The sequence below is a fragment of the Chrysochloris asiatica genome, unplaced genomic scaffold, assembly GCF_000296735.1.
Source record: "Chrysochloris asiatica unplaced genomic scaffold, ChrAsi1.0 scaffold00004, whole genome shotgun sequence".
Lineage (NCBI taxonomy): Eukaryota > Metazoa > Chordata > Mammalia > Afrosoricida > Chrysochloridae > Chrysochloris > Chrysochloris asiatica.
In genome coordinates this window covers 28,287,866-28,300,450 of record NW_006408522.1, presented here as the reverse complement: position 1 = coordinate 28,300,450, position 12,585 = coordinate 28,287,866, and positions in this window count along the sequence as shown.

Sequence of the window (12,585 nt, the reverse complement as noted above, 5' to 3'; positions counted from 1 at the left end):
CTTCCAGAAGAAGACAGACTAAGAAGAAGGAGAGACAGACTACATCAGAATAATTGCTTACTGAAAATATTATGAACAGCAGTGGAACACAGTCAGATAGCACCAGAATATTAAATATTGAAACATGATGAAGAGCGCCAGAATACTGTCAGATATAATGCCCAAAAATGAACCCCTTATTGGAAGGCACTGAAAATGTGACTATCTACTCAAAGTAGAGTTCACTGTGATGACGCATGAATGGAGTAAAGATTATGGGACCTTCATTTACTGATAGGGCACATTCAAAAAGAGGAGAAACAGCTGCAAATATCCACTAAAAATCAGAACATATAATGTATGAAATATGAATCTAGGAAACTTTGAAGTTGTCAGAATGAAATGGAATGTGTAAACATCAATATCCTAGGCATTAGTGAGCTGAAATGGGCTGGTATTGGCCATTTTGGATCTGACAATTACATGGTTTACTATGCCAAAATGAAAAATAGAAGAGGAATGGTGCCACATTAAAGAACATGTCAAGACCTATCTTGAAGCACAATGTTGTTTATGATAGGATAATAAACCTACAAAGAAAACCAATTACTACAACTATAATCAAAATTTAGTCACCAACCACTAAAGCCAGTAATGATGAAATTAAAGAATTCCACTAACTTCTTCACTCTGAAATGTATCAAACATGCAATTAAGATGTATTGATAATTGCTGGTGATTAGAAGGCAAATGTTGGAAACACAGGAAGGATCAGAGATTGGAAATTAAGGACCTGGTAATGGAAATGATGCTGGAGATTGCATGATAGAATTGTGCATGACCAATGACTTCTACATTATAGATGGCAATAAGCATGTATCTTACCAGATGGGACACACAGAAATCAAACTGACAACATCTGTGCAAATAGATGGTGGAAATGCTCTATATCATCACTCAAAACAAGCCAGGGGCAGAATGTGTTACAGATCATTGCTTGCATGCAAGTTCAGGCTGAAGCTTAAAAAAATTAAAACAATTCCATGAGAGCCAAACATGAATGAACACATCCCACCTGAATTTAGAGATCATCTCACATCTCAAGAAAAGATTTGCTGCATTGGACACTAATGTCCAAAGATAAGAAGAGTTGTGGAATGATGTCAAGAACATCACAGGGGAAGAAAGCAAAAGGTCATTAAGAAGACAAGAAAGAAGAGAAAGTCCAAAATGCATGTTGTAAAAGAACTTGAGAACATACTTGGAAGGACAAAAGAGAAGAACAAAAATTTAGGTATATATTAACTATTAAGTCAGTAACCTACAGAAAATGTCATTATCCAAAATACTGTGTTTTGTCAAGAAAAAGACAGTTTATAAAAGTCCCCATTTTGCTTTCTAGGTTTGAACGTTTTTTGTCTGTTTACTCCTGAATGTCATTATGAAATCTATCAAAATAACCTTATGTTGACTTCGGTTATTTTGTCACCGAAAACAAAGCACAAATGTAGAATCTGTTATAGCACTTCATCTTTGTAAGAAGTCTCATATTACTTAAGCACAGATCAAACACTGTTTATATCTATGTCTTCGGTTTACTAGTGCCAATTTAGCAAAGACTAGCTTTTAAAATTTGAGTAAGCTTAGCATACTCAGACATCTTATATTCTTCAGATTCTCAAAGGAAAAAAATACATACATAAATTGATTTTTGGAAGTTTAGACATTAATTAAGAGACCCAGTTTTTATTTGGTTACTCAACGTTATAGAAAAATCAAGCACACAAATATCCCAATTAATTTCAAGGCAATTTCTGCCTACAGTATTAATTTTGATTATGATATTTGCATCATTCTAGGAACCTAATTTTACAGTTGATTTATTATAATAACTTAAGAATTTGAGCACAGAAACCCTATTATGAGACTTTGTTTGAAATATTTGGAGCTAGTGCCAGCTTATCCAACTGATAACCTACCTAACACCTGTGGAAAGAGATTTATCAAAGAAATAGGATTTGAAAATATTTTTCCAGTATATAATAATGATAAATAACTATCTTAAGCTGATTTGATACATAATAAAATGTAGGAGATATGCATATAGCCATTTTTGTTCATGTGAAAACAACAACAGCACCAAAATTATTATCATGCAGTAGATTCCGACTCATTACAACCCTATAGCATCGGGTTTTCAAGGGTGTACATTTTATGTAAGCAGATTGCTACATCTTCCTCCTTCAGAGTGACTGATGGATTTGAACTGCTGACTTTTCAGTTAGCTTACCCCTTGTACCACAGGACTCCTTCTGTTTCTGGGCAGGTAGTTATAAGGATAGCTGTACCAGGTCAGTTGAGCAGAGATTGCCTTGAGTCCCTGGCATAGCTCAGGAAGACCAGAGAAGGCAATAGCTGTTGAGAAAAGAGAAGCAAAAAGTTCCAAATGGGAAATCATGAACCAGTGACAATATTAAATAAAATATAACTCTTGATATCATAACCAGAAAAAATAATCAACTTCCAGAAGTAGAAAAGATATTACTTGAGCATGAATCAACATATATTGAACTTAAGTCTCTATCTATGGCCTAATTGCAAACAATCTTTTTCAGTGCATCTTGAAATGTGACATAGGCTCAGATAACTACGAGTTTACCAATGACAGTGATTCCATTGTTGACAGCACATGTATCTTACAAGGTTTTATAAGTTTATCTTTGAGTACAGGTAAGTTGAGCAGTGAAACTTGTACTATAACATGGGATAGATTAATGAGTTGGTCTTGTTCTGTTTTGTTCTTTACTTTAGAACGCATCCTAAATAAGAATAATCATAAAATATTGGATATGTGTTTTCTGATGCACATTAAAATGAATACATAACTTTTCAAATTTAAAACCATGTTTCCCACCAAGATCAATTGGCATGATAGTTCACAAAGTCCATGTTTTCCCTCCTACTTTGGTGAGTAGTGACTGTAGCCCTAAAAGCTCATGAGCAGTCATGTAAGGTATAACTAGTGATTTCTTCCTGTCCGCAGGAAAGAAAAGCAATGAAAATCAAAGATGCATGGAAACAATTGTTGTTGTTAAGTGCCGTCCAGTCAGTTCCAACCCATAGCAACCCTGTATAGGGTTTCCAAGGAGCAGCTGGTGAGCTTGAACCACCAACCTTGCAGTTCAAATTGACCAAGCAGTCCAGTGCTTATCGTATAGTGCCACAGGACAATTAAAGTTAGTCATTATTTTATTTTCTAAGTCAATCCTCATAACCACCCAGCGTCTATTTTACAGATGACAAAAGTAAAGTTTCTAACTGGAGACCACACAACTGGAACATGGTTGAGTTGGATCTAGTATCCCACTCTCTCACACCCAACTGCTCTTCACTTTCTGTGCCTTCTTTCTTGGCTATAGCCTGAATCTGCACACAGTGGGCCCTCTGCTTGGGAAGTAGCTAAAGAGAGGTAAAGGGTTAATTAAACCTATCATGTTGTCATCCCACCAAGCACCTCTGCTTAAATGCAAAATCCCAGCAGGGTGGTATTTGCTATAAAAGCCCCAAGTGTGATTTGAGAAGTCTTGAAACCCAAGCAATCTATTCAGCTTAATGGGATTATATTTCAAATAGCCACTGCCTGGTCATTACCCATTTAACCTCCTTTGACAGGAAAACATAAATGTGCACAGCAGACCTGGCTTACTTCCCTACTCTCCTTCCTGATGAGACAAACAGATGCTGAGATCTAGAATTAAAAATAATGTGCCAATTTATTCATTTTTCTGACAAGTCACAATAGAACATTTTTCTTCCTTTTTTTTTTTTTTTCTTTTTCTAATTATGAATTGAATGAAGATCCACAGACAAGATCATCAGTTTTACATTCAACAAATCACATGCTGTGCTTTATCTCAATGACTGCAATACCCTCCATGCAACAACAGTTGCCTGGCTTCTCCCTGTGCACAGATAACTTCTTTCAACTCTTATATAGGGTATATGTCTGTGGGATATATATATACATATCCCACTGTTGCTCCCATACCCATTCAGTTTGTGCTTTGGTCCAACTATTTACACACAGAACACTGTTGTTTCAAGGATGTCTATATATCACTACTTACCACTATCCTCTTTAGCCTTTGCATACCTCCCTGTATCTTCACCCATCTTCATCATTCTCCCTTCTTGTATATTGCCCCATTCCCCAGCACCCAAACTATCCTGTGTCTATTCCCTGTCCTGTGTCCCACCTTCCCCTCCTGACCACCCCTGGTAACCATCAAAGAATGTTTATATTAGTATGAAAAAACTTTTCTTGAGTTTTTACAAAAAGGGTCTCATATTTGTCCTTTTATGATTTACTTATTTCACTCAACAAAATGTCCTCTGAAGCATCCAGCTGATGTGAAGTGAGGGACGATGACAAGAGCACCCACACTTGCAGATAGTACCCACTTGACCTGACTTCAATGGCTGGATGATCCCTTCCCTCACAAGTTCTTGTCCCCACCTCCTTGAAAAACATTACAATTCGTTAAAATAGGAATTTCCCACTTTTCATTCTTGTCACCATTTTCAAGAAAGTTCTTAAGAATCACTGCCACTGCTCCTTCATCACAGAACTCACCACAGGCAATAACATTTCTTGTCTGTGAAGGGAACTTTTTCACCCAGCAAAAAAGGGATAGATTAGAAACCCAACCACACTTCGTAGTCACCAAGGGCTTAACTTTCCATCATTACTTAGATAAATGTTTTACTGTTTTCTTTTGGTGTTTTTTTTTTTTTTTTACCCAACTTGACCTCAAAACTGCTTAAGAGATCAAAAAGATATCTATTGAAAAGCGAAATATTCAAAATCAGCATTATTCTCTGAGTTATTATTAAAGAGACAATAATTAAATAAAGCTTTAAAATATTTATTGGAAAACAGTTCTTGTTGGAACATCAAATGATGCCTTTTACACATTAATATCTATTATTATACAAGTCCAGAAGTACAGTGTGGCTATTTTTCATTTTATTGAGGAAAAAAGTAGGAACATAAATAGCAATTGTAGAAGGAAACTTGAATTTATTGACTTCAATTAAATGTGTTTGTTCTAAACTGTTGCAATTTAAACATATTGAAAAGAAAAGCTTTATATTTAGTAGTTACTTGCTCTCCACATAAGAATATTCTTAGTCTAGGCCAAACAAATCTGATGTAATATTTTTAAAATGTAAGCTTTCTGGTAATGTTATTTTTTAAAATATAAAATCACAACTGTTCTAACACATTTTTATCTTCAAATCTTAGTTTTTAGTAATTCAGATATCATTAATTACTTTCAGTTAACAATTCATTTTCAGATAACTATCATTTAACTTTTAAAAATCAAATTGAAAATTAATGGTAAGTTGTCTTACTATTTATGAGGCTGGGTTTCTGTCTCACACATTTGATAATCAGTATCATATTTTCAAATATTATATTACCAGTTATAGCAGCCACTAAGCATCTGTCAGTTTCCTAATGTGGTGGCTCGTGAGCTGTTGTGATGCTGGAAATTTCACTGGTATTCCAACTACCTGTAAGATCACCCTGATGGACAGCTACAAGACAAAAATATATTAGAAAGAAGGAGACGCAGCCTCCGTTTGAATGCCTGTTGTAGTTGTTTTCATTGGATGCTGTCAAGAATGTTTCAATTCCTAGTGACCCTATGCATAACAGAACGAAGCACTGCCTGATTCTGTGCCATCCCCACAATTGCTGGGACACTTGAACCTATTGGTGCTGCCACCATGCCAATCCGTCTCATTGGGAAGTCTCTCTTTTTCTATGACCCTTCAAGTCACCAAGTATGACATCCTTCTTCAGGGACTGGTCACACCTTAAAACATATCAGAAGTATAAGAAACAAAGAGTCACATCCTGTCTTCTAAGGTGCATTCTGGCTATACTTCTTACAAAACAGATTTGTTTTATTCTTCTGGAGGTTCATGCTACTTTTAATATTCTTCTCCAACACTGTAACTCAAATCCATCAATTCATCTATGATCTTCCTTACTCATTGTCCAACTTTTCCATATATATAAGATTATGGAAAACACCATGGCTTGAGTCAGGCACACTTACTTCTCAAACTGGTGTCTTCTCTCTTGAACATTTTAAAGAGGTCTTGTGCAGCAGGCTTTCTTAATGCAATGCATTATTTAATTTCTAGACTGCTGCTTTCAAGAAAATTGATAGTGGATCCATCAAAATGAAGTTTTTGAAAACTTTAACCTTTTCTTCAATTATCATGATGCTATTTTCCATCCACTGGTGAAGATTTTTGTTTTCTTTACATTGAATTGCAACCTATACTGAACACTGTGGTTTTTGATCTTTGTCAATATTATAAGTTTTTGTGGGGTTTTTTTTGTTTTTTGTTTTGTTTTGTTTTGTTTTTTTTAACAAGCAGGGTTATATCATCTGCATATTGCTAATTGTTAATGAGTCTTCCTCCAATTCTGAAGCCACGCTCTTCTTCATATAATCTAGTTTATGATACTATTTGATCAGAATACAAAATGAATAAGTATGAAGACTAAAAGGAACTGTGGTACACACCTCTCCCAGTATTATGCCTCTCAGTATCCCTTGTTCTGAGAGTGCCTCTTAGTCTATGTTCAGGTTCATCATGAACACAATTAAGTGTTCTGGAATACTCATTCTTCACAATTTTTCCATAACTTACCATGATCCACACAGGTGTAAGTCTTTGCATAATCAATAAAGCACAGGTAAACAACTTTCTGGTATACTCTGCTTTCAGTCAAGATCCATCTGATGTCTTGACTGAAAGCAAGATCCATCTGATGTCTTGACTGCTTTTCAGTCAAGATTCATCATTACAAATTCTCATCTGAATCTAGCTTGAACCTCTAAATTTTTAGCCACTGGAAATCTTATAAATAGCAGAACATTGTCAGATACAGTACAGTAAGATAAGCCCCTCAGGTGAAAGACATCTAAAATATAACTGGGTAAGAGCTTCTTCCTTATCATGAAGTAAAGCTTCAGTACCTCCATTTGCTGATGGGGCACAACTCAAAATGAGGAGGCACAGCTGCAAACATCCATTAATAATCAGAACGTGGAATGTAAAAAGTATGAATCTAGGAAATTTGGAAGTTGTCAGACATTAAATGGAACCCATAAAGATTGATATCTTAGGCTTTAGTGAGCTGAAATGAACTGGTATTGACCATTATGAATCAAATTGTTATATAGTTTACAACACTGGGAATGACAAATTGAAGAGGAATGGTATCCCATTCATCTTTAAAAAGAACACTTTTAAGTACAATGCTGTCTGTGATAGGATAATATCTATATATCTACAAGCTGTGATAGGATAATATCTATATATCTACAATACAACTTAAACCACTATTATTCAACTTTAAACACAACCACTAAAGCAAATTATGATGAAAATGAAGAATTCTATCAACATTTTCAGTCTGAAATATGTAAAACATACAATCAAGATGCATTGGTAATTACTGGTGATTGGAATATGAAGGTTGAAAGCAAAGTGAAAGGATCAGTATTTTGAAAATATGGCCTTGCTGATAGAAATGATGCAGGAGACTGTATGATAGAATTCTGCAAGATCAGTGACTTATTCATGGCAAATACTTTTTTTAAAACTACATTAAAGGCAACTATACATACATGGACCTCAGGCAAAATAGAAATTTGTGGGAAGAGATGGTGTAAAAGTTCAATATCATTTATTCAAATAAAGACAGGGCCTAACTGTGGAACAGACCATCATTGTTCATATGCAAATTCAGGCCAAGGCAGAAGAAAATTAAAACAAGTATGTCATTGTTATGTAGCTGTTTAGTGTTGTTGAGTTGGTTCAGACTCATAGAGACCCTGTATAGGGTTTCCAAAGAACAAGTGGGGACTTAGAACCATCCACCTTGCAGTTCAAACCGACCTTGCAGTTCAGTGCTTCATCCCACAGGGACACACCAGGATTCCTAAAACAAGTATGCTGTTGTTGTTGTTAAGTACCGTGGAGTTGGTTCTGACTCATAGTGACCCTGCACAGGGTTTTCGAGGCTGTAATCTTTATGGGAGCAGAAAGCCTTATCTTTCTCCCATGGAACAGCTGGTAGTTTCAAACTGCTGACCTTGAGGTTGGCAGCCCAATTCATAACCACTATGCTACCAGAGCTCCCAAATTATAACCTTGAGTAACCCAAGGAATTTAGAGACCATCTCAAGAACACATTTGATGAATTGGACACTAATGACCGATGGCCAGAAGAGTTGTGGATGACATTAAGAAATTAAACATGAAGAAAGTAGAGGTTTTTAAAAAGACAGAAAAGAAAGAAAACAATGGAATGTTTTTCAGAAGAGACTCCAAAACTTGCTTTTGAGTGTAGAGAAGCTAAAGCATATGAGAGAATTGAGGAAATAAATAGTTGAACAGAAATTTTCAAAGTGTAGCTCAAGAAACCGAAGTCAAATACTATAATTAATGTGCAAAGACCTGGGATTAAAAAATGAAAAAGGAAAGAATACACAGCATTTCTCCAGCTGAAGGTGCTTAGGAAAAATTCAAGCCTCATCTTGCAATATTTCAAGATTCAATTGGAACAATATTGAATGATGCAGAAAGCATCAAAAAGGATGGAAGGAATGTAGAGTCACAGTGCCCAAAGGAATGGTGGACGTTCAATTGATTCTAGCGGTAGCAAATGATCAAGAACAGATGATACTATTTCAAACAAATTGTTACAACACTGGAGGCACACACTCATCTTTGTCAAGAAATTTGGAAGACAGTTACCTGACCAAACATTTGCAAGAGATCTGTATTTGTACCCTTTTCAAAGAGAGGTGACTCAATAGAATGTGGAAATCATGGAACAGTATCATTTATATTGCATGCAAGTAAAATTTTGCTGAAGATAATTAAAAAACAGAACTGTCAGAAATTCAGACTCGTTTCAGAAAAGGACATTGAAGTAGGGTTGTTTTTGCTCATGTCAGTCGGATCTTGGCTGAAAACAGAGAACTGCAGAAAGAGGATTGTTGTTGTTGCTGTTATGTGTTGTTAAGTCGATTTAAAGTCATAATGACCCTGAACCCTACGAGAATTTATGTACTCGAATTATGGTTTTGAAAAATACTATTAAAAGTAACATGGGCTGCCATAAGAACAAGTGTATCTGTGTTGGAAGAAGTATAGCTTAGAAGTCAGGATGGTGAAACTTTGTCTCTCACACTTTGGAAATATTATCAGGAAGGACCAGTCCCTGGATAAGGATGTCATGTTTGGAAATGTAGATGGTCAGCTAAAAGTAAGGAGACCTGAAATGAAAATGAGATGGATTGACACAGTGGCAGCAACAATGGGCTCAAGCATAACAGTAATTGTGAGGGTGCTGTAGGACTGGGCAGTGTTTCATTCTGTTGTCCATGGAGGTAGACATGATGATCCAGATGCAAGAACCACAGGAAAAGAGCGATCTTTGCCTAAGCAGTCCTATAAATTGGACTCGGATCATGCCCCCAAGGAAAACTAAGGGTGGTGACTTGAGTCACACTCTCCTAAGGAGACATCATCCTTAATCCTCGTTGCTGTTGTTAGGTTCCATAAAGTTGGTTTTGATTGATAGTGACTTTATGGATGACAATTGAAAAACTGCCCAGTCCCATGCCATCCTCACAATTGTTGTAACATTTGACCCCATTGTCACTCCCAATGTGTTAATCCATCTCTTTAGGGGCCTTCCTCTTTTATGCTGACTATCCATTTTACCAAGCATGGTGTCCTTCTTCAGAGACTTGTCCTTGTTCTGATAACATGTATGAAGTATGAGAAACAGACTCTATCCATCCTGGCTTCTAAAAAAATATTCTGACTGTACTTCTTACAACACAGATTTTTCTCTCTTCTGGCAAGCCAGTATTGTTTGCCAATACCGTAATTCAAATGCTTCAATTCTCCTAAGGTCTTCCTTATTCATTGCCTAACTTCCTCATGCATATGAGACGATTGAGAATATCATGGCTTGGATCAGATGCACATTAGTTTTCAAACTGATACTTTGCTTTTGAACACTTTAAAGACGTCTTTTGCAGAAAATTTGTCTAAGGCAATAAGACATTGGATTTTTTTGACTATTGTTTCCGTGAGGTTTTATTGTAGAACCAAGCAAATAGAAGTCTTTGATAACTTCAATCTTTTCTCCACTATCATGTTGTTATTTATTGGTCAAGTTGTGAGGATTTTTGTTTTCTTCACATTTAGGTGCAACTCATACTAAAGGCTGTGGTGTTAAACCTTCACTAGTAAGTATTTTAAGTCCACCAATAAGGTTGCATCATCTCCATATCACAGATTGCTAATGAGTCTTCCTCCAGTTCTTATTCCTTAGTTACACCTTATCATTAATCCAACCTTAAACTTGTGACATTAATCACTCACTTCAAAATGAGTCCATAATCACAGGTATAGAGGTTAGGATTTGTAACATATCACAGACTGGAACAATATGGCTACAAAGGCCATAATAAAAAAAAGTAGGTGCCCTACATGCCACTGCATAGGACTTCTAATCATTTTACCAGTTCAAACCAATCATTAAAAATTAGTTCTTCAGTATGGCAAACATTTATAAAGGTGAGGTTACTCAGGTTCCATTCAGTTTTACTCTTTGTGTCCATCTGATCTGGTCAGTTTCTTCAGTTTGTCTTTTCTTCACCCTTCTTGGCCCTGATAAAATTTAACTGAGAGAAGATTATTCCCTTTCTCTGAGTCCCTCTCTAGGTATCAGCATTGTATTATATTTTCTCTGCTGCACAACTCTTATTCTGCAATTTCAGGTGATGTGTAGAAGAATTGAACAGTGGCACAAACATCCTCCCCTGCCCACTCTTAACCAGATCCCCTTAGAAAAAAGGGATATATCGAGAGGTGATCCTCTCTTGGCTCCCTCATGTTAAAGAAGACTTTTATGCCCACCTATTTTAGGTAACTGTTTAAATTACCCATTCCAATTATCCATCAACCCGTTACTCTGAGGGTGTTATGGAACATGGTATGTCCATTTAATATGATGTTTGTTTGTCCGTTGTTGCCCTGTGTGCTAAAAAAGTGTGCCCTTTGATCTGAGGAAATGTAACTTGGTGACCCAAATTGGTACAGTATCTTTTGTTCTAATCCCTTAACTATGCTTTTGGCATCTGAATCTATTACAGGATATGGAAAGCCCAATTCAGAGTAAGTATCTGTACTGTTGATAGTTGATCCAAGAAGAATGAAGTCCTTGACAACTTCATCTTTTCTCCATTGATTAGAATGTTGTTTATTGGTCCAGTGGTGAAAGATTTTTGTTTTCTTGACATTGAGATGCAATCCATACTGAAGGCTGTGTTTTTTGATCTTCATGTATACATGTTTCAAGTCCTCTTCACTTTCAGCAAGCAAGGTTGTATCATCTGCATATCGCAGGTTGTTAATGAGTCTTCCTCCAATCCTGATGCCACGTTTTTATTCATAGAACCCATCTTTTAGTATTATTTGCTCAGCATATAGGTTGAATAAGTATGGTGAAAGAACACAACCTTGTAGCACACCTTTCCCAATTTTAAAACATTCAGTGTTCCCATGCTCTGGGGCCCAGGATTGGACATTGTTTCGTTCTGCTGTGACCCCATGAGTCGGTTCCGACTCAATGGCACCTAACAACAACAATACCTATACTGTGGGAACTGGAGAGGAAAAAGATGGAATTTTTTAAAGGGGGGGAAGGGGTCAGAGGAGGGAGTGACACAATAAATTTCTAAACTCTTCAATGCAATCAATAACATATAGACATCCTGCTAGAAGTTGCTATTATTGCTGTTAAGTGTTGTGGAGTTGGTTCTGACACATAGCCACCATGTATAGGGTTTCTGAGGATAGGCTGATGAGCTTGAACTGCCAACCTTGCAGTTCATACTGACTTTGCAGTCCAGTGCATTACCCCTTGCACCACATAGCCCTCTCTGATAACTCTTACTTCTTTGTAGTAAGCTAAAGTGAAACTGAAGGACGAAATTTCATCTTCCTCTTAAACACTTCTTGTTCTTGAGTGCCATCAAGTCAGTTCTAACTCACAGCAACCCTGTATAGGGTTTCTGAGGAGTGGCTGATGAGTTTGCAGTTCAAACTGACCTTGCCGTCCAGTGTTTATCTGACAGTGCTACACCAGGACTACTAAATGTCTCTAGGTAGACATACATGTAAACTTTTGAGATCTTGTGCAGGTTCTGTCTCAGGTGAAGCAAATGAGGCTCTCACTTACAACCAAGAAAAGTAAATATCTGAATGCAGCGCTTAAAACAATTAAAATGTGTTAAAAATCCATGAGGAGGGGACTTCCGGCGCTTCCCTGACTGGGCAGCACAGGTACACGGGCTCCGGGGAAGGTGTAAATAAGCTACTAGACCTCATTGAAAGATTCAGCAAAGTGCCAGGGTATAAGATTAACATACAAAAATCAGTTGGATTCCTCTATACCAAAAATGACAGTGTTGAAAAGGACATTAGGAAAGCAAT